This window comes from Barbatula barbatula (assembly GCF_947034865.1).
Source record: "Barbatula barbatula genome assembly, chromosome: 18".
Classification (NCBI taxonomy): Eukaryota; Metazoa; Chordata; class Actinopteri; order Cypriniformes; family Nemacheilidae; genus Barbatula; species Barbatula barbatula.
In genome coordinates this window covers 16,933,671-16,958,023 of record NC_136781.1, presented here as the reverse complement: position 1 = coordinate 16,958,023, position 24,353 = coordinate 16,933,671, and the positions used below count along the sequence as shown (strand labels likewise).

The 24,353-nt window shown below is 39.0% G+C and overlaps 1 protein-coding gene across 1 annotated transcript in view; it reads left to right on the top strand.

Annotated features, from left to right (window-relative positions):
• Nucleotides 1-24,353, top strand: part of aff2 (AF4/FMR2 family, member 2) — a 169,061-nt gene that overhangs the window by 52,319 nt on the left and 92,389 nt on the right. The window lies entirely within an intron of this gene.

The window sequence follows — 24,353 nt, the reverse complement described above, 5'->3', positions numbered from 1 at the left end:
TATTTTATGTCTTGACTGGTGATGTTTTGAATTGAGATAACCTTTTTCTTTATAATGAGGAGTGTTTTGAGTTCACATATTTAAACACGTCAAAAGGCTTTTACAATGAAATAAGAGATACTAATGCTGCTATATACAGTATGTAAACAACATAATGTTGCAGGTTTGACTGTATTACCCTTAACTGTTTCCCTGCCTGCGCTTTTCAAAAGACAGCACTTTTGATCACATTCCCTTAACGTGAAATATTTAGTTGTACAATAGGTAAATACAAAGATGTTATACCACATGAAAGAACAGAGCCAACAACCGGGGGAAATCATCATTCTTTTAAAAAAAACGTTTTTTTCAGTGCAAGTTTTGAAATAAAGCTAAAAAATTGCTTTTTGGTCAGATTTCATTAGATTGGATACAGAACGGTTACCGAAACATAGATGTGTAACAGCGGCCCTTACCAAATAACAATGGAAACATAAAATTACCGGAAAATCTCATCGAGATTTTTCATCGAAAAGAGTTAAGCTTTTCGTATGTAGAAGGAAAAACACTGGAGTCACTCAAGATACATTTATTAAAAACCCCATTAGTAATACACTGGAACATGAACAAGTTTGATAACTTCTGTACTAACTTTTATAGGGCTTGCTTCATCTAGTAGGTCATATTGTGCATGTTAAATAGTCCTGGCAAGGCTTCTGTGATGATAGAAGGAATATGCTGTGTCTTGCTCAAGGGCACTACAGCTCTTTCTAGAAAGGATTTGAATGTATATTATATTTTTCTAAATAACTAATATTATAATAATGCTGGAATTACAGAATTTTCATTTTCTCTGACTGGTTTATGTGAAAGGATACCGAGGCTCTGTAAGGCCGTGTCTTTGCATGTTTTACTCGTAAACTGCTCCAAAAATTTCAAAAGCTCAAAAGGATCCTCCACATCCTGAGCATGTAGACCGGTTTTTGTTGCAGTCGAAACCCATATGTTGTGAATTAACCCTCTGGAGGTTGAGTCACGGGAGCTTTATCACTGGCAATGTTAACTTCATCTGTTCTGTTGAGCTGACACTTAGAGCAGAGACCCGGTGACCTCGCTCGGGCGTGATACATGAGCCACACAGCGGTGTCCCCTATTCCGACTGGCTGACAGTGGGGAATATGATCCCATAACATCCCATACAGAGAAATATGAATGCAGGGAACATCCTATTTATTTTAGGTTTAGTCAAAATACAGAATTGTGGCAGACGGACAGCTCTGTTATTATGTTTAAGGTTCATATTTGGTTCTTTAAACACCCAGGAGCAACTACAGAATTGCTTGATTTCAGACCTAAGGTGGTATCTCGTGAGAGGTTATTCTTCTGTATTTCCAGTGCTGAATTTGAAAAACAGCCTCATGTTGTTGCTTTGAGCTTGTTTGAGCAGTAGATTGAAATTCCCATTGCTTTTACTTATGGGCTTAATCCCGGTAAAGCAAACAAATCGAATGCGCTAAGATGCGGTAAACAAGAATGGCATGCGATTGAACAGGTTGACTCGGTGCTATTCAACCATGGCGAGGCAGCCAGCTGTTCTTCCTCTTTGTTCTGCGGGGATCACACTGGCTATCGGGCTCCAAATTGTGCCGTAGCCCATTTTGAAGCATATGGTGCTTTCGCACCATACATTTAAGCATGTGGCGGGACCGAAAACCTGGGGAATTTTAATTGGTCTGAGAGCGCCTTCAGACCGGTCAGCTCGCAGGAAAATGGAGATGGATGTTGTTTTTGCAAAGAGGGGCAGGCATAGAGCGAGAAGACCCCCCGTAGGGCCGGGCCCAGCTGGGCCTACGCCATCTTTCCCTACCCCTCCTTCCGACAGATGAGTCACTGCACTAGAGTGAAAAGGGAAAACAAGAGGGATGCAAAAACATTTGAAAAAAAGGAAGAGTTAGGAAAGATTGAAATAAAACGCAGGAGAGCATACGTATTGCCGCTTTTTCAAGATGGCTCTTGGGAGAGAGGAAAACATCTTCAAGGACATTGATTTGATTTTTGTCTACCACGGCATGTGTAGCTTTGGTTTGTTAAAAGAAGTGGATTCTGTGGAAGCAGCTCTCGTGGGATTCACCTGTACTTTGTTGTGCTGGCTACTTATTACTCCACGTTTCTTCAGGCCTATTTATCCTTTTGCTCCGAATGATGTGCTGAATTGTGTTTTTTGTTTGTAAACCCTCCCTGGATTTCTTTGTTGTCACAGGAGTGCACGATATTTTGTTGTGCTCATGCTTTTCAATGGCATTCTTTGTTTTTACAAGAATGTTTTACATTTATGCGTTTGGCATATGCTTTTATCATAAGCAAATAGCCTTACCAAAAATATATATTTCACTACCAACACTTCTCTATTTTAATCTTTAGCCTGCCTTTATTTTTTCTTGCGTACCTGCACTTCTCACATGTTGCCAGTACTTTCCAAATCCGAGTCAAAGCATGTATGGGTAATTTACTAAAGCCACGGTGTTAGCATTAGCATTAGCCATTACGCTTTTTTCGGCTATAGAGAGTAGGCTTTCCATCTAGTGTCTTTGGTGCGGAGCTACCCAAATTCAACAGATTGACCAATCAAATAGGGTTTAGGGAATTCCAGTCAATTAAAGAAGACAGAACTTTCAGCCAATCAAATTGAAGAAGGCAGTCTGTAGCTGGGCGCCAATGTCTGTGCATGTGTAGTGAGATGTGAAAAGGCATACACAACAAAGCCAACGGTTTTACAATAAAAATGATAACAGGTAAGATTTCAGAGATGGAAACTACTTATCTTTGCGAATTCTGCTGTTTTAAATGAAAACTTAGGGGGGTTTGTCACATAATGTTATGTGTGTATAACATATAGGTACATTTATATATCATATAAGCCCTAATATATGTCATGATGGATTTAATTAACATAATTCCCTGTATTACCTTCAAACTGCTCCTGTGAAAGAGTAACTTCACAAACTGCCATCTTTTAGGGTGAAAAGGAGACCCCTTTCCCTCCTGATAGGCATGAAATGTTCCCTTGTGCCACCCTGCCACAAAATATTTTGACAGGTTGAGCGCTCAGCAGACTGATAAGACTGCACTAAATGGCTTTGGAGCCTTCTGTTATCGCCTGCTGTATTGATTAGCATCTAGCGTTGTGGTGCGCGCTGGGAAGGGGCTGACCACGTTTTTATTTTATTTCTTTTAGTCAGCGTAAGAGACATCGACAGGCAGATAAGACTATCGATCCATCCAAAAACAGTCATTGCACCCGGTATTACCCAGGCTTTATGTGACTAATAGCTTTATCACTAGCTTCCCGAAGAGCAGATTTGACAAGACAATGGTTCTTGTGAAAATATTGTCCCGCTGCATGATGGGATAGATAGAGGCAGGGAACATGCTGAGGGGAACAAGCATGCTAATCATTCGTTCAGTTCTATACAGTCATGTGTGGGAGATTGTTCAATGAGAGGAACTTTTGACTATTTATGCTATCTTTATTCATACATTTATCATGAAATAAATACCTGGTTATAAGACTCAAGTGGATTTTGTAGAATATTTGGTGCCATTGATTTGTGATGTTGTGTGGAATGACTTTTCTAGTTTTTCAAGAAAATGTTGAACAAGCCTTGGACCTGCTATTACGGGTCAGTTGACTTAGAATATGACATCAAATATGACAAGAAAATGTATCATCTCTGAAATAAAATCTCAAATGCAAACAGCACATAAGAATCGGATGGATAGCTTATGAATTATGTAAATTCCAACACGATCTCACACAAATTTGTCACTATTTTACGAGGTGGCTAGTTTGTATGAATTCATATGATCTTATTTTTCATTTCGGCCCAGTGACATTAGGTTTCGAGGTGGGCATCAGTATTGCTCTTTTCTAATCATACATTTTTGTTTGTATAACATCATAAATACTTATGAATTTCCATAGGATCTGGTTAGATTTCTGATCAGCAGGTGGAGATGTGAAATGTCATGTTCTTGAAATGTCTCTTATGCTTGGATAAACATAATCGTTCTCTAAAACGATCAGCGTGAGGATGAGAACGTCACAACTGAGGACGACTGAGTTCCTTTGCTAACAAAACATGCAAATTGTTCACCTAAATGCCAAATGAATTACACGAGAACCAGATGTTGTAACAATTTGCATAAATGTACTGCATAAGATATGTTAAGAAGTCGAGTAGGGTAAAAAAAACAGAAAACAGAAAAAGGGCCTTGATATTACATCTTATCCTTGACTTATATTTTGTTTTAAGCATTTTCTAAGTATAAAAATATTCCGGGTGCAACCAGGGAACTTCTCCGTAACTAAAGAATCACCAATTTACATTATGATATGATTTTATGATAAAAAATATCCTTTAGTCATTTAGTGGACAGTATCGTGACATTGGAAAATGCAATGCTTTATATTCCTATTATCTTATGCCACACTGCAATTCACCACAAATTGCTTTAATTATACTGATATACAATTATACCCAATTGTACTTTTTGGTCAACTCTCACATCACCTCAGCTGGAATACAATATCATGTTCTATTGCGTTTTCTGGTCTGGGGAGCACGCACAAATGTATTCCTGGTCTATAACTATATATAACTATATATCAGTACCTAAAAGCAATGAGTGGGCAGCATAGGTGAATGATGTCATGATGGCAGTCAGGGCTGGAGTCGAGCAGACCAGTTCTCATCAAGCCACAGTCTCCATTCTGATTGCTCCGATATAATGGAGAAGCCGACATCTGGTGCATATCAATGCAGTCCCTGTGCTTCCCCGATCCCGGATCAGAGCGGACAAATGCGTGATCACCTTAAGATTACAGGAAAACCCCAGCTGCTGATGATAGAATTCGGTATGTTAACATTTCCTCTTAAATACTGGCTGACACACACACAATCTATTTTATGTCCAAAATGTGACATGTTTTGGAGTAAAACAGGATATTCAATGAGGAAAAAAATGTAGGGCCGAGCAAGGGTGCTTGGTGATGTCAGTAAACAAGGAAGGTGGAACAAGTTTCTTCGTTTGTAATCTCACATTAAAATCTGCGGTATTTGTCTATTAATATCTATTGAACCTCAAGAAGAACAATGTTTCTCAGTGGCCTGCAATAGCATCCGTCAAAGACACCGGCTCAATTCCTGGCCGGTCAGGCTGGGTTATTAAAACAGCATTTGCCGTAACAAGCAGAAAGGCTTTATCTCGCACGGAGCCCGGCTCCATCCTCCAGCACAGGAAGTCATTTCCAGGAACATTTGATTACACCGGGCTGCCAAGACTCACAATGCAAGACGCCACTTCCCCTCAGAAAGCATCCTCACCCACACTGACTCATCTCGTGCTGGGACCGCACTGCGTTGTATTACAGTATAATGATTAATGCTGAAGGATTCTTCTGGGTACATGTTTCATGAAGTGTGTGTTTTGGAGACGGTGATGTGTGTTTGAAATGAGATACATATGAGAAACAGCCCACTCACAATATTTATGTATCGATGTATGTACTCATGGCAGCGGTCCATTACGGCTTACGGCTTGATATATCATCTTTGGCACTAAACGAAGATGCAGAACCCTGTCATTTTACTGTGCTGTGTCTTTTTGGTCTTTGGGAGGAACGAGCTGCTTGGAAATATGTTTTTGTGGTTCTACAATTTATATTACAATCCGAATAGTTCTAGCCAAACTAGACATAAACCCAACATTATATATGACACGATGTGTGAATTGGAGCTTATCATCTTGTGTTTTAGTTTAGTAATTTGGTGGTGATTGATAATGTTACAATCAATTGTAATTATATAAAATTGAGCAAATGAAATCTTATGTAATATTTTGTCATGTCGTTTTTGGTCATAACACTTCCTGGTTATTGTTCTTGGTGTGGACAGGCCTTTGTGCTAGCCAGTTCCAGGCATACTAAAGCAAAATATATCGTGACAATACAGCCGCTTTTCATTTAATCGGCATTTCTGGATGTATTGTGTCCATTCCAGTCCAGTGTCTGTTGAATTCCAACAAAATCAAACCTGAGGAGTGACAAAAGGTCATCCAAAAGCAAATGTGAAAGACTGACTGCATGACAAGACACATGACAACTGTGATCATGTGATGCAAGGTTATCACATGAAATATAATGTTATAACTTTTCCTAAATACGCGTACAAGTATTACTGTTGTGTCTTGCTTAAAAGCGAATATGAACGTGTTTTCTTTGCAGTATTTGAAGTCAGAAAAAAACAGAGCATCGTTCCTGTTATTTTGACCTGTTTCAGTTGCTTTCATTTTCTGCAAGTAAATGCAGATATTATTATATACAATAAAATATACAATATTTTTATTTAAAATCTGGGAGAAATGTTGTTTGTTGTTCTCAGAATGGAAAAATATAATTTTATTAAACACAGTCAGAAACGTAAGAATTACTAAAATTTTTTTTTAAATGGTCTCTTTAATATGTAAAGAGTTTGGTTCCAAAATGAGATCATGTTGTTTTCTATGATGTTATCATGTTCTAGCTGTTTAGCAAAGTTAGCTGTATTTTTGTTTTGTTTTTAGGAACCAAACTCTTCATTTGTTCGCGGCCATACTTTCTTTGGTCGACCATTTAGTGTGTAAAGACTTACAGTATACAAAGTACTGTAAATATGTGAATAAATTCCTTGAATTTCTTTTGTTTCAATAAGAATAAGTAGTACCATTTTGCAGTCGAATATTTATGAAAGAGATGCCGACTTGCTGCATGTGGCATTCATGCTACGGCAAAATAAATAACACATTTTAAAATATTGCAGCGTATGACTTTACTCATGAACTGCAAGACATCACACTTGACCAAACATGCTGATGCTCAACATCCCAGCGTGTCATCGTAAGCGGCCTTCTGCACTTGCTGCGGGCTTTGAGCTAAAGACCTCTAATGTGACTCAAATGGATACAGAAAGGTACTTACTTAGATCAGAGGAGACTGTTAAGCAGCACATTTACATAGAAGAAGTGATGTTGTTTCCGAAGCGAGAATGCATTGGGAGGTTGGCCAAAAGAGAAGTGGTTGTGGTTGACAAGACTAAGGTGCGACTCAGATTCAGGTCACCCTGCCTTCTCCCTCAACCAACCACCCCCCCCCCCTCTCTCTCTCTCTCTCTCTCTCTCTCTATATATATATATATATCCTCCCTTGTGTTTCCTCCCAGTCATGCTTGATAGGCTGTTCTCATCAGCCTTTGTTTAAAATCACTTAAAAATTAATTTGGGCTCATTAATGGGACTTTTTTGCCGTGAATGCACTGATACTGTCAGTAATGTGACTAATAGAGAATCATGTGCTGCAGAGTCACAGTCAGACTGTTGACTTGAAAGGATTTCAATGACAGAAAAAGCATCAATATGAATAACGATGACGTTGCTCAATGTGTTAAGGCGAGCTTGTTTAGGAGAGGTTTTTCACATTCTGGTAATAAAATGACATCGAAAAAAAGACAGAGGAATTACAACCCTGAACCATGGCGTCAAATGCTGTCCCGGTACCAACTTTATTTTATTTCAACTACCCACCTGTGAACATCATCCTCATATTCCCTAAACTGTATATTTCACCCAGTCCTAAAAATGCCCTTGTTGTCATTCCCTGACATGAACCGTTGAATTCTTTAGCAAAAGCATTGTAAAAAAGGTGATTTGTATTCGGAGACTAGATCTGTGTGATGATGGCTGTCCCCTGACGTGAACCGGCTCCCCTCAGCGTCTGCAGCTTGACCTTGAAGATGCACAGAGAGCCAGAGGCTTCCTCAGGTGGGAAAGCAGCGCTGTGTAAATGGGAGTTGATGAGTTCTGTTCAGCATCCGTACACAAGCTTGAGTCGAACCCGAGCACAGTCGAACTCTCGACCGGACGCTAATCGCACCAGGCTAGTGCCTCCACTTCCCCTCACAGACGTGTCCCGCGCACACCCCTGCGGATTACAGAGAAGATGAGCGGTACAGAGAGAGAGAGAGTTATTAGGAGACTTTCCCATCAGAAGGAACAGCTGGTGGCATTTGCATAATACTCATCATTTTACTAGCTTCTTGTCAAACCACGATGAAAAAAAACCGAGTTCATTAGTGCTTTCAGGAACTAAAATGCATATGCTGCTTTGTGGGTAAGACAGATTCTATCCAGTATTTACAAGACTTCATGAACAATATCTGCACCCAGACATCTGGAGGTTTATGTAGGAATATCTGTGAGCATCATTTGTCAGATTAACAAATCTCTTTTTCAACAGTGATTAGATATTTTGTTAAAACAAAGCTAAGCACGGGCAAAAACCACTCTGCTTTTTCATAGTTCATTGAACAAAAATTGTTAAAACAATTCGTTGTATTAAAATGAAATATCGGCATACTTCGTAAAAACACAAAGTCTAAATGTTGCCTTAACTGTAACGGATTTGTCCGCTGGAAAAACAGACGAAGGTATTCTAAAACAAAAGCACTTTAATAATCATACAAGGACCAATCAGGCGGGTATAACATTAACTCTTACATTACATTCAAGACTCGACAATGAACATGAAAACAGGATGAGTATAAATGAGTCCTGGTGATGGGGGGATCGCTGGCAGGTGATGGAGCGCGGAGAATCGGCGGAGGTGTAGTCAAAGGGGAAAACAGACACGTGGACAGACGTGACTGTGACATTAGCTATATAGTTAGGCCTTACAATTATTACCTGAAAATGTAACAAAAACTACAACTAGAACTGAGAATATATATATATATAGCAAAATATATAGCATATATTGCAAACTAATGATAATGATATAGAATTATTATAAAAATACATTTACAAAAGCGCAAAACATAAAAGTTAAATAATAATAATATAATATTATTATTATGTTGTTATTGTAAATTGTCACACACGCAAAACAAAAAAGCCTACTGTATATCTAAATATTATTTATATATAAATATATAAAAGCCTATTAATAATAATATTAGTTATTAAATAACTGACAGTGATGCAGGTCAAATATCAGTGAATATAACATAATGACCAATCATAATGACAATGAGTACATGTGCAAAACAAATTTGTTTAATATAACAGTAGGAAATCAATGCATTCCAGTACATCACAGGCCGTGTTTCAAACAGAATTCATCACCCGCGCTGCATTTTGAATGTATTCATTGTTGACACGCATGCAGCTTTTTGAATAGGGAGTTCATCACGCCTCCATTTGGTTTCCATCAGCCCCTGGCCATCTGTGGTTACGTGTTGCGGATGGTGCTCAATGAAACTGGCATCTCGCAGAGAAACCGCAGCACATTTGTCTATTAAATTAGCGCATCTCTGCTTGACTTCACCATGACTGGGAGGTAGAGGACCGCTGGGATCACGTCAGGCCGGGTCAGACCTTCACAACAATGATCTAACAAATACCTGCCTGCTCGACTAGATCAGGTTTTTGTGCTTATTTGAGCTATTTTCAATACAGAATGATAAGTCTGTGGGATACGGTTGTGTTATTGTATCAAGGTATAGTAAAACATAACCCGACCTGCGTTTGTTTGTAAATCTGCAGTTTAAGGTCAGCGCTGCATTATCTCGGCTGCATTTGTCTTTGTCGTATGACAGCCTGAGTCACAAAACCGTCATGATAAATGATGCACCTCAGGGGTGTATATTTATTGCTCCCACTTGTCTGAGACTAGCCATCACGTGGATTTGTGTTGGATTAGCATATTGTTTCAAATGATATTCAGTTTCTTTAGATGTTAAAGGTTGATGTTTGGGTTTTAGCTGTTTGGGGAAGGGACTGCGAAACTGTTGCAACACAAAAGAAGATATTTTGAGAAATAGCTCAGTGGTTTCGTGTCAATAAAATGGAAGTCAATGGAGGCCAGTGATGTTTGGTTACCAACGTTCTCTAAAATATCTTCTTTTGTGTTCTGTATGTAAAAGACAGTCGGTCAGGTTTGGGGCGACATGAGGGTGAACAAATGACTAAATCATTCGAAATTTGGGGTGAACTATCCTTTTTAAGATTTCATAGAGACATACTTTGCTGATATGGAGGTTTGACGGCAGTTTATCAGAACATTGGACCCGGCCTTCATCCATCCAGTAAAAACCCTGAAATCCCGAATTATTTGTCCCGTATTCCCGGCATACAACTCCATGTCTTTTTGCTTATGAAAAGTGCTCCAGGCGTTACGAAACAATACATAATAGTGCCTGGTGGTGGGTCTTTAGTCTTTTTAATTTATTTTGGATACTCTGAGCTGTTGTTGAATTTTTGCGATGCCTTGTAATGAAATACCCGCTGTGCAGTTTTGCAAGTGTGTCAAGCAGAGCATGACCAGATATGCAAATTTAATACAGAAGTGGCAAAGTGGAATCGTGAGTATTTTTCACATCTGGGGGCTGTTAAAAGCAGTTTTGAAATCAATGAATACATAATAAAACGGTACATGTCCACGCCAGATAGAAATCCCAGTTTGTCGGCTGAAGTTTGTAGTTTGTTACCTCGAGTGTGTCTCCTTTTCACGGAGTGGTCGCGCGGAGCATGTGGTGTAGCGGTAAAACAACCCGCAGCTGAGGAATGGAAACCCAAATGGATGAGTTTCCATCTTATCTGCCTCGCACCTCTTTTCTGGCGGATTCTTTGCAGACGGTCATGTGACCAGCGCCCCACCAGCCAATCTTTCTCTCTACATATCAAGGTCAGATCCGTTTTTCTTGGAGCAAACACCCCCCGCGGTTCTAGCACATAAACGTAACCACCTTCGATTTTGTTTATCGTTGATTTACCGAAAAAGAGGCTTCCAGCATGGCGATGAAATGAATCACTAACATGCCATCTAAGATTGACAGTGATTTTCGATGATATTTGAAGCTCAGTATTTATTGATTTCTTCTCGAATGTTTACATATCATTACATCAACATATTTACAGTTTAACATCTTCAGCTAAATTATGGCAAACATTTGATTTCATATCTGAATCTTTTGAAAAACCAAGCATGCATAATATTTGTGCCCAGGTCAAAAAAGTTCTTGTTGCTAAAAATACAAACGCTGAGGCGAATGCTTGAGCAAGCACACGTTCTGCTGCTCGCATCAGCTCGAAACGTACTTCTCGACCACAGAGACTTATAATACCGCCTGTGATGAGGATGCAAAACTCTGCGCATGTTGTAAATCACTGTTCGTGGAGGTACATGGTGTCATTAGAAACTGCATCAACATGAATTCCCAGGTCAGCTTGATGCACAAGCAGGTGGTTGATGACTCAGGCAAACTGGCTTGTGTTTATTCGTGGCCCGACTCCAGTGTCCGTTGGCTCCCCCCACGGCTCACGCGTGATTGATGGCTTTAATTACCATGTCACCGCTCATTTCCAAACCCTGATCTTTTTAGCACGTGGCTTTGGCTCCTCTGCAGTACATACAAACACATCTTTAGCCTGGGTCGGTGTCATCGGTCTGTCCTCTCTGATGTCACCGCCGTCCTGCCCAGGCCTGGTCCATTCACCGTCTCACACTGTCACTGTCTGTGCATGTATGCTGGCTCTCTGCTCGTTCTCTTATACTATAATTGGAGATTATTAGTCTGGATTTACGTGAGCTTACACGGTCTGAGTTTTTCTTCCTTGTCATTGAGGAAGAGCTTCTGATTTCAAATCCACTGGTTTAGGGAAATAAGCGCCGAGCGAGCTTTGCAGTTTTACAGCGAGAATTTGGAATGCCATTGGCAGTTAGAAATGAAGATCATGTTTAGTTGTGTCATATTTTCAGTCTCAAATAACTTAATGATAAATTAATAATTAATATTAACAACAATAATAATGCAATAGTTATTATGATGATTATTATTGCTGCTATTATTATTATTATTATTTTCTTGTTTTGTTTTGTAACTCAGTTAGTGCAGATAGTTTCAGCTTCAGGTAATTTGCTAAATAATTAATAACAATGATGATCATAAGAAAAGAATAAGAATACAGTTTTTATTATTGGACGTGAATATCTTGTTTAGTTGTGTAACTTAGTTAGTTCAGAGAGTTTCAGTCTCAGATAACTTGCAAAATAATAAGAATTATTATTAGTAATAATACAATAGTTATTAATAAAAGTTTGAATTATTATTATTATTATTTATTTTAATGAGAAGCAAGAAAATACCAAAATTCTCTACTTTATTCCTAGTTATACATAATGTGCAAATAAAACTTTATTTCTTATTATTTTTTGTGAATAAAACGAAATATATTTACGTCTGTTTTTCTCATAGACTGTTTTCAATGAGCTTTTAAAATGAGGTGCCACCTGGTCACACAGGGGCCTATTATTGTGCCGTTATTGATTTCCAATTTAAACTCCTCCAAAACTCCCTGCAAGAGTAGTTCTCCAGTGAGCACGACCCTCTATTTCCCCAGCGGTCTGATGGAACCGTTGCATTAGAAGTTCAGCAGTGTGAAACGCCACACGGCATATCTGCACGCACACGCAAACCTACATGCTGTCAGGCTGTGGCGTGGATCAGGTTGGCGTGTGGTGAACTGCCGACCTCGTAGCTGCAGCCGGTGCCCTGAGGTGAGAGCTTTGTCTGCGGTGGGCTCGCCTCACGCTGGGATTCTGACATATAGCGCTTTCACGGCCCCTCTTTATGTGAATCGGTCAGAGGGGCTGAATACGGTCTGCTGTGCAGTTAAATAATGTGACACATTTAGACTCATATTTAAGGTAGACCTTTAGGTTTCTTCACCATGTGCTGTAACAGTAAAATACAGTTATACAGTTGTGCCTTTTCAAATTAATTGTCCTGTAAATCTTGTGATTGGTGATATTACTGTAACTTAAAGGTATATTTCACCCCAAAATGAATATTCTGTCATCATTTACTCACCCTCAAGTTGTTCCAAATCTGTATAAGTGTCTTTGTTCTGTTAAGAAAGTTCATTTTCATATTGTAATTTCAGAAAGTTTTGAAATATTCTTCCTCTCCCCAAATTGTGTCACCACCAAAACACAATAATATATAATTTAATAAGAAGGATTATATTTGCATATTAAGATAGAATCTACTTTTTTCAATACATTTTTCACGTATAAATCAAAAGTATTTCAAGTTTAACTTATGAGTTTTGTTGTATTTTAAATCCAATCTCTCTTTTTAAAAGGCATAACATTTATCATACTGATTTAAAAGTTAAGGACATTTTCAGTAGCGATGGTTATGTTTTGGTAGTGAATTTGCACAGCTGAATCAGACTTTCAACGTTTTATGTTAATACAAATAACTAACTACAGTATGTTCCACATACGCAACCAGCACATATACTGTAGCAGACACATATCTGACAGTAAATACCTAATAGAAAGCGTACAGCTCACATACTGAACATCACAACACACTACTAAAACATATTAAAATACTAATGACTTGCATACTGTAACTGTACCGAGTTTTGTTTATTTCCCCAAATAAAGGATTATGTCTTACTTTTTGTCACTACCGAAAAAAACATTTTCACTATCGAAATTATTTTTGTCACTACCGAAACAATGATACCCAGTGATATGTTTTGGTCGTGATTGTTTTGGTAGTGACCATTTTTGAATACTTTTGAGCCTAGCCCAAAGATGCTAATCAGCACATGGTTATCAACACAGTTCTGAACAGATGTACCGAGTAAAAACTACATTTTATGGAATAATGACCAAACAAAGTATATTTTTTTCTTAATTATAGACAAAATATGTTTGGTAGTGACGTTCCTTAAAGTTACACACAGATTTTCAGACTTTTGAACACATTTACTTCAAAATGATAAGACCTATCTACTTACCATGTAGCTATTAGAGAGAGGGACACAGTAATAATTCTCGATCAAAAATGTAAGGGTGTGGCTAAAATCAAACTAAAACATTCAATTCTTGACACTTTTTTTTACATAAAGTTTAATCATTTAAAATAAAATCAATATTTTTTTGAACTTAAAATATTTTTGAAAAAAATATATATTTGAAAACATAATGAAAAGAAGTGCAATTTTTTTATTCTAACTTTCATAAATTGATATTTAGTCCCAATAAATGATAATTTTATATATAATAAGCTTACTGATAGTATAAATATTGATAGATGATTGAAGGATCCTAGTAAACGCCTCAGATTTGAATACCTGAATGCTTTATAAATGTGTTTTTTGAAATGTGCACAAATTCTGTAGAATGGCCAATATAAATGATCTATGATGACTCCTTTGACATTTGTACCTCTGTTGTGTGCCAAATTCATATGTTTTTGTTCAAATGTTGTTCTTTTATTGCTCAGGAGATTTTATGGCAGGCGGGCACATAACATAAACCATGAGTGAATTCCAGTGCAGAGATGACTTTAGTGAGACACAAGAAGGCAGACACAACAAAGCCGACAGTTTACAATAAACATTTAAAATGGTGAGATTCAGAGATCAAAACTACTAAACAGGCTTCAAGGTTCTATATTAGTAATGATGTTTATTCCAAATTCCTAATCGACCTTTCTTATGTAACTTCATACTTCATTCAACTTTGTTATGGTTTCAAAATGATAATACAAAGGACAATTACATTAAAAAAATTGTAATATAGCTGCCATAAATGGGGAAAAATATTCTCCTCGGGGGGACTATGCCCATTCATTTGGGCTAAGCCCCCAATGTCTTCCGGCTCCGCCCCTGAATGAGATTTTCAATAATATTGACTTTTGATTGCAGACTTGACAAATCTGAGGTGACTTTGTGTCATTGTTGAAATATCTTCTGAAATTTGAATGGACATTTGTCAGATGTATATCTCTTTTTCTCATGAGAAATATCTGAGACACAGAATTGACATTTTTTTCCATTTAATCTTACTGTTGTCTATAAGAAATAACAGAGATGTTACAGACACGTGACTTTTCTTTCTCATGCACTTGAGAAAAAAGTTCTTCACATTGATGGCATACCTTTGATACCTTTGTTTAATCAGAAGAATCTTTATTTACCACAAATAACCTTTTGTAAAACAGAAAGGTTCTATGAAGGTTAAAAGTTCTTCTATGGCATCGTGAAGCACCTTTATTTTTAGGAGTGTGTGTGGCCTCAAATCATATAAACCATAACCAAGACAGGTGTCTACACACAGTACTAGAGTCATAGATGGATCCACATCATTCTCGAACTGTATCACGCATCCCGAGTCCCTCACAGCTCAGTCTTGCCTTTTCAAATGATTCAGAATCTCATTCAGCATCTTGTCACATAAAGACACAACTCTGAGGTCAACATAGACCAAACTGAACTTGTGGAATGACCATAATCCTTTAAACAGACCATAACCCCGTCCAGTGAAAGTCTGCAAAGAAGCATGATTGTTCAGTTGAGTTACAACTCATATTCTGCGGCTCCTATAAAATATTGCATATCTAATAACATCTGTCTAGTGTCTGTAGCAATTTTATTCTGAAGCTGAGATTTCTTTTTAATAGAACCCACAAGTCTTCAGCTTTTCATGGGAGTGATGACCCATGCAGTGTTAGATATTTATTCAGAAGTTATTTCCAATTGTGCAAAGGTTGTAGCATTGAGTTCAGAGACTCGTGAGAGCCTTTGCATGATCCAAATGTCTAATATGCCGGCAATGTTGCACCATACCCACAAATCTCTCTATTTCAGATGACATTAATACAGTCAGCACAACTCATATCTGAATGTCTATATATGTTTGAGATACAGCGTGCTGTTTGCTCTCTCGGCAGTGTGCTTTGTGCTGTTTACAGAGCTTAGAGGTAATGTGTGGGTATATTCGGCTCTTTAATGATGGTTAGAATATAAAATGACACAGTCATCCATTAGCCGTGGCGTGCAGCCACGGCGTTCCTCGCTGCATGCTGATCAGCCCCACACAGCCCGGTCGAGAGATAACACCCGAATTAAGAGCCACATGTAAATTGCATTAGCTAATCAATGAACGCTTGATGAATGCTCGCTTGGCACGAGAAATTGTTTCAAGGTTATCCGTTTTTCTTTTTTTTGGCCAGGTGGAAGTCACTCAGTGTCTCCTTGAGTGCACAGATGATTGTTTACCAGTTACCTGAGGTAATTAATGATGAAGGATTAAGATGTTCGTGCATGTGTGCAGGTCTGTATCTGCACACGGTGAGGACACGTGCCTCATCCCATGACAAGGGTAAACATCGGGGAGTTGTTTCTGAGGAGGTCGGGTCATGTGACACGTCCCAAAGGACACTGCATCGGCCCCCGGGTGGAAAATGACAGTTATGACAGCGGCGGTCCACTGGAGCCTTGCCGCGCCGGACTGAAATAACATGAGACCTATTTCATCAGTCAACAAATCACAGTCGCTCACGTCACAGCCCCCGACACACTTTTGACATCTCTCTGTGGCATCAGTCGCGAAAGCTAAGGACACTGCCATGGATCGTGTTGTGTCTGTCATACACACGAGATAACAGGCTCGGACCGTCAAGTCACTTTTCAGTTCCTGCAAAATATGGCATGTTTAGCCTCAGCCGGAGAGTTGGAGTCGATTCCGGATTGCGGAACCTCATGGGTAACATGATTTGAGTCTTGCATCTGTCCACATGGCTGCCTGGATCCCTCAGGCGGGACAGAAGCTGGCAGAGAGGGCTGGGGTGGGTGGGCAGAGGAAGTCGGGCTGGGATAAAGGGGATTGGCTTTCATTGCCTCCAGGACGTCTGGTGCTGGCTTGGGAACGCCAATACTCGTGGCTGCCATCATTATGTTTTGGAGCACAGATTATTAACAGGAAGAGAAAAGCAGAGTTCGAGTTTATACAGATCGCGTTACGAGGCTTTGTCATAAACTCGGACCCCAAAGCATCTTGTATTACCAACCGCTGACACATGGCTGTGTTTTTGAATGATGTCATGCAAACATGTTAAAATATGACTGTGCTCTTATTATGTTGTGTATCACATTTTAGTCTTTTGTGTCGTGCATTGTGAATATCACTGTTGCTATTGCTTGTAGAGTTAGAGGTGCCGTAAATCCTTTTTAGGTTTGCCGGACCAGTGAATTTCACTAAAGCGCTTAGGAAAATGTATATAGTTATAATGAAAAAGGTGAAAAACCTTTGTTTGGTCTTTTGGGAACCAGGTTTGTCTTGGACCCACTTATGTACAAAATGCTTACTTTGATGTAACCTACAGTGCAACTGCAGCCAAACTGTGACGTAACCTAACTGCAACCAAAACGCAACATTTTAAAGACCTTTTTGCGCTTGCTGAAATCTTCTTTGGTTTGGAAGAGGAAAATCTAAATTTAGCAACTCCATAGTTCCTTTGTTAATGGATGCGCTGTTTCGAGTACAACAGGAAGCACTTGAACCGTGGGCACAAAGGCCATGCAGCGGCATTACACGGAGATGGGACCGTGCTGTAATATTGATGGAAGGAAAAGGCCGCACAGCGACAGAAACCAGAGACTGTACGGCGGGAAGGTGACTTAGCGGTTGATGAGGTGACACTTGACCCCGAAGGCCAGCGGCTCGCTGAACCCGGGCGAGATTATCCAAGCAGATCAATGCTACTTAATATCAGCAGGTCAAGACACCTCATCCTGCCTGTCAAATCCACCGGCGGGCCCGGGCTCTGTGCACCGCCGCTCTGACAGATACAGATGGTGTCAGTTACTGCCAGAAAGAACAGAAGATGAAAAAACGAGACCTCCAGGTCCTTGGAAGACGAGCGCGAGACTATCAGAGACTCTGAACGCCTCAGACAGACACGCGGGAAAAGCCTTCTCTGTCAATTACGCTCTATTCTCCGGCTCGTACCAGGTCGGCGCAGGGGGGGAGGCAATTAATTATTATTGTGGGTCTCCATTCTGATCTTGTAGATTGTATCTGATGCACATTTCCTCCGCCACGATTACGGAGGCTGCTAACTGTTGACATTTAGGTGGTTGCTGATTTGAATTATCAGAGACGTTAGTAATTTGGGGCGCTAAGTGGGTTTTGATTTTCACAGAAGGAACAGGAGGCAGCGTGAGGAAAGTAAAATTAGGCGCTAATTTGGAGCTAGAGATGCAAATCAGAACGTTGTAGTTGGAGCTGATAAAACAAAGAGCACTGAAATGACATGTTTGGTCTGGGAGGGGGTTGACAGTTGTGATTCCACTTTGTAAGGATTAAAGTTAGGAATGGCTCACAATTTGTGAAGTTGACTACTTTAAATTTCTTTAAAAAGTATTTAGTATAGTATAGTATAGTATAGTATAGTATAGTATAGTATAGTATAGTATAGTATAGTATAGTATAGTATAGTATAGTATAGTATAGTTATAGTACAGTTTAGTATCGGATTGTCAAGTTTTTTAAGGGGCTATATGGAAGAATTTCATTGTTACCACTTTCATTGTTTTTCACTGTGTTATCACTTTTGAACTTGCACAGTAAATTGTTGCCTGGATGCAGTTCACTTAACCGTCTACGCTTAACGGTGTAGCTAAAAACAAGGGTTTCAGAATTTTACACAAAGTCCCTTTAAAATATTTGTACTTTTGAGAAAACTCTTACATTATGTTGTTCTCCTATCTTTTTTTGAAGATCTCATTTTATGTAAAGACCACCTAAAATTGATGTTAGATAAAGTACTTCTTACCAAACTAGAATAAGCAACCGGACACGTTTTTCCAAGAATTTAATTCTTTCCTATGTGGAGAACAAAATATGTTATGCTATTCATTTTGTTTTTCATTAGCCTCCGTCGCTAGTCACTTCAATTGCATGTGGGAAAAAGTGTCAATATTCGTCAAAGTTCTATTTAGAATATAATATAATCTAAAATGAAACAGTACACAATATTGGTTAATGTTCCTGCAGGAGCTCTGTTCTTATGACAGATGCTTCAATTCCGCGGGTACAGTTTGCAAAACTTTGCGAACGAATTGCGAAAGCGTGGGCACAGATTATAAATTCGTGGGTTTACAAAACCGAGAGGCAGCACGGTTGGGAAACTCGTGGGTACAGTTTATTAATCCGAGAGCACGGTGTTGTAAACTGTGGGAACAGTTTGAGAATCTGCACGTTAACTAAGGGAACAAAATACAAAACTGTGGCACCGGATTTACGGGTCCTGTTCTTTTTCTCTGACAGGTGACCAGACGGTCTCAGTAAAAACAACATGTTCAATCAAATTTTAAAAATAATTTTTTGGGTGAACCCTTAAAGCAGTCTGTAGTGGCCTGAGAGTGTTTTTGTTTCAAAGCGAGTGTGTGTGTGTCAGTGGACAGGACAATTGGCCTGTGTTTTCACACACATGCACACCCTTCCCAGTGTGGCGTTTGCCCAGTGTGTGTTAGATGATACAACTGATGGAGAAGCGATAATCCCTCAGAGACACAGAGCATACAGCCTACAGTTTCATTAGCCCAGTGTGCCCGTCAGAGCAAAGAACGACACACACACACACACACACACACATATATATATATATATATATATATATATATATATATATATATACACAGAGCTTGTGATCCCTAGAGAGAGGGGAAAGATTTGAAGGGGAGTGAAAGCAGGGGTCAGCATTTTTAATATGGGAACAATTACAGGCTCCTGTGGAACAGATGGTATTATTCATGCAGTTAAACCTGACACAGACATTTACATCATTTCCGCTGACAAGCTCACAGGTAGATATATGGAAGTCCATTATAATGCCGAATGCTTACATTGTGCTTGTGATTGGTGATGGCAACATATTATTGAGGATCTTCTTTGAAAAACAAACAGAACACCACATTAAATGAGTGAAGAAGAATGAGAAAAGGAGGAAAAACCAATGCGATCCTTTGCAATCCTTTTTATGGCAACAGATGAAGGTTTAATGATATTAGCCATAAAGCTTTGAGCTAATAGTGAAAAATGTTCGTTTTAAAAACTTTGATTATGAGATATGTTTTATATGCTGTATGAAAGTCAATATATGTCAATATGCAGTACAAATAAGTACTCATGGTACCACATTTTTATAATATAGTATTTTTTAAAGTTGTACTGAATGTTTACTATAACTATTCACGCAACTGTAGATAAATACAGATCCAACCAACCATGCTATTACTTTTTGACACCATGTCTAAAACAAGTAGTACCTTGCTACCCAAACTAATGTTTAGCCATTTTATCACTATATATAGTGTTGATGTGTATATTGTAAATAAAACAATATCGCTGTCTTAGTTTAATGTGTCATAATTGAGCTGGTAGGTGTAAATTATTATATTGTTGTTTGTTTGCAGCCAAACATGTCAACGTCAGGCTCAGTCAATGTCATAATTTGGGGCGGGCAATGACAATGACAAATAAGCATGGTTTGGGGAATCCTGTTTTTGCAGAATTGTTTTTCAAAATCGCTTTAATACGTATAAATTGGTGTGTATTATTAGCGAATGTTTGGCGAGTGTTTGGCAATACACTATTCAATACAATACAACCACTGACAGACAATGCATTGACTATTAATTATCACATTTGTCCTATATCATTAAAACGAGATAAATAAAAAAGCAAGCCGTAACCTTTATCGGCGAAATGGTCAGCGACCGCCGTATAAATCAGAACGAATTACCGCTGTAGATGGCTTGCCGCATTTGCATGAATTCTCATAAGAGGGCAATGTTATGCTGTACCAACAAAATAAATAAAGAAGGACAAACAAAAGAGATAATCTAGTCATGCCAAATATGTCTCCAGTGAATACCAGTGAATTCATCAAAAGCGTGTTATTGGCCTGGCTGTAATGTTGGTGGCCATTTTATGTGCCTGAGCAGACAAAGAAATGATGAAAAAAGAGACACGAAAAAGCGGCTTCCTAATGGATTCTGCACAGAGAGCGGAGAGTCGTGGGGGGGGTTGCTGTCACAGTATGCACAGCTCAGTCTTTTTTTCCCACCAGCCTTTGCCCATCAGCGCAGCCCGGGTCGCCGTGGAAATGTCATGACAGGCATATGCTGTCGGACAGTTTGTGTGTCCAATCACAGGGCTGTCACCCATGGCAATGAGGGGGTGGGCTGCACGGTGTCCATTTGAAAAGTGACTCCTGCCATCGCCAGTATTTACACATTTCTCTCCTTGATGTAAAGCGTCGCGCTTGTTTTGGTTTCAGTTGCGAGAACAACAATTGGTGAACAGGAGATATAGTGTAAATGTTCCGTGTGACAATCATTGCAATACGCAAATGATGTCATTTACATTCAAGGCAACATTAATACAACCAAAACGTCAATATTTGTCCTGGTCTTACTGTATGATTCATCCAAATGTTTTTATATAAATGAAAAAAGTCTAATCTTGTATCACCTTGTTGTATCGTTCTACGATCAGATTGCATGGCTTCTTTTAAATGCCCTTTAATAAAGAAACATGCTTCCTGCCCCCATAACAATGACATACACAGGCAGAGTCTAATTGGGCCAAAAATATGTCTGAGAAAATCATAAAGAAACAATCAAATGCCCAATGTCCCCAAGCCCACCCCATTGTTCTCTCATCCATGATTTCAATTTGCATTGAATTTACAATTTCACCTCGCCCCCCCTTCTCGCAGTTCTTCGTGGGAGCACTTCTCGAGGCACAGCAAGAGCACACTTCGAGTCCTGACCAAGTTAACTGACCGCATCGTGATGTCATTTGATCGACACGTAAATGAAAACCCAATTGCGCGTTTTCCGTGCCGCCAATGCTCAAATTCTCCACTGCAATTGTCATTGAATGTTATCTGTTTAGAGTAGCAAAAATGTAAACTTTCTTAATTTCATTTGCATTATCTATTAAATCAGGGAAGAACTTATTGGGTATTCAAAGCAGTCTAAATTGTCAGAACAGTCATGCGTATTGACCCATGATTCATTTTCCACTGATCTTCGCACAGTCCTCCGCAATCATTCAGGTGGACCTTTTGAGAAGCGTGCCATTACCCAAAACTGACAGCATTCCACCTCTGAATAAGAAATTCAGCCTGCTCTTTAACCAAACACACGGAAGTCACACATTAGAGAGAAGGCTAATGTTTCAGCTAGCCGTATTCTATTGCTATTATATGGTTCAGTGGCGATGATTATAGTTCTTCAATCTTACTCTGTGAAGTTTTGGTTAGCTGGTTCCCTCGTAATTTGCCGCGTGGGCATTATGGGCCAGTCTTGTGGAAAAGGGATGATAAATTGAGCTGGCAGGAGCTCATAGATTTATTAAATTTCTATCAAACCCCGTAACAAAAAAGGGGAGAAAAAATTGGCGGTGGCTAAGAACGGGCTTAGATTTTTTAATCAAAATTCATGAGTCCTGGATTCGTGGTTGAGCAGACCCGGGGAAGACTTGAATCGAAGACTGATTAAAGAAAATAAAAGGCCTTTTTGAAGTAATTTTTCAATGACGCCTTTTAATTGGATGTTAAATCAAATCCTTATCTGCCGTGCCACAGATAGCAAGCTATATGGTGAAGCGCTAGTGTCACTTCCAGTGTAAAAGATACTATGGCAGAACGCTTGACATCACACGTTTTACATTTACACGTTGAGGTGTTCTGCACCGGAGGCAAAGTTTCTCTCAGAGACAATTACAGAAATGACAATTTGCGTTAGCGTTAGTGATGCTAAACCAGGAGAGAAGGGAATATGACATGAAGATCATTTTGTGCCACAGAAACATATTTTGGTGAAGGAAATGTTTGTTTTGTGAGTTAAGTCGCCTCCAGCTAAAGTTCCAGTCATGCGCATGGGACTCGGTGTCAGTCCGTCTTTCTAAGCTGACACGTAAAGTAATACACGGACAAACATTTCAGAGCTTTTCCTGGGAATCCACAGACATATGTATCATTTAAATATGAAACCTGTGGGGTTCACCTCGTGAATTTTTCCCTTGAATTTTGGAATTCTTCTTGGAATCATTCTGGTGAAACAAAGCTAGTCAGTTTTTATCCTATTTAAATGACTTGCCACATGCTGTGCCGCATCAACCGTCTGACGGGACATCTGTAGATACTGTCTAACACAGATGAGCTGACGCAGCTGAGAAATGAAAGCATATTTCTATCGCAACAATGCAAAGAGAAAGCTGGATAGGGACTGGATGACTTTTGGTAGGTTTCATGGGTCATGGAGTGGTTCATACGAATTTAGCATATGGTTTGGCACTAACTGTTGCTACATTGAACACGTGACCTTTCCATGATTTGCTTTTGGTTAACTTGGCTTTAAGCCAAGTTGACCGAAACCAAAGCAATAAAAATGCAAAAAAGATTTGATTGGGCATGCTTAAACTGAAAACGTCAAACTTTTGCCTTGATGTTTTAAGTTATATCTAATTGGCTTTAAAATGATATATAATTATATTAAACTGACTTAAAAAGCTGACTTTAAGGCTAAACAACGCTGTATTTTTCACTTACCGTGCATGTATCTCCTCTTTGCCCCGCCTCTCTAAAATTTGTGTTTTCTTTACAAAACGAATCGCTCTGAAAAGCGAGGTGTGCAATGATTGGCCGAATAATGTAATCGAATTATGGAAATGTAATGTTTAGAAAGAATGCATATTTTGTTGCCGACACTTAAATATTTGTAATTGTACGTGTCTAATACATGCATGAGCAACCTACGACACGCCAAAGACACAGAAAAACATGTTTTCGTGCCAAATGACCCCTTTAACTTTAATTAACTCTCTATTGGGTTCATGTTTTGTTACTTAGACAATGTTAGCAGCATTAAATGTAAGAAAAATTATGACATGGCTCAAAAAACATCTTTAATAAATATAAATGCCTCGCATACATTTTTTGAGGTGCAGGTCCCACAGACGTAAACACCAGACAAGGGTTACGTTTAGAGAGACAAACAAACATTGTTGTGCTCGGTTGACAAACAATCTCTCAATTTGCCTTGTTTAAATAAAACTTTAAATACTCTGGTTTAATGAAAAAAGCCTTGCAACTTGGTTATTTATTTAAATAAAAAAGGAAAATTCAGTGTTCTCCTTTTGGGAAAATAGTAGTTTATTATAGTAGACTATGGTTTGTTATAGTTAAAGTGTGGTAACAATGTTTTTTTGGGGAGATTGATTACCATTTATATTGCCACAAATATGATGTTTACAATATAAAACCATGATACATTTTGGCTTACTTACATTTTTCTGCAGATGGAACTAAAAAACGACTACTTAATGTATAAGAGTTGGTCATACCGCTCACTGCCTCACGGCCGACCAGCAACCCAACCTCACATGACAGCCCCCAATGACCCCACCCGCC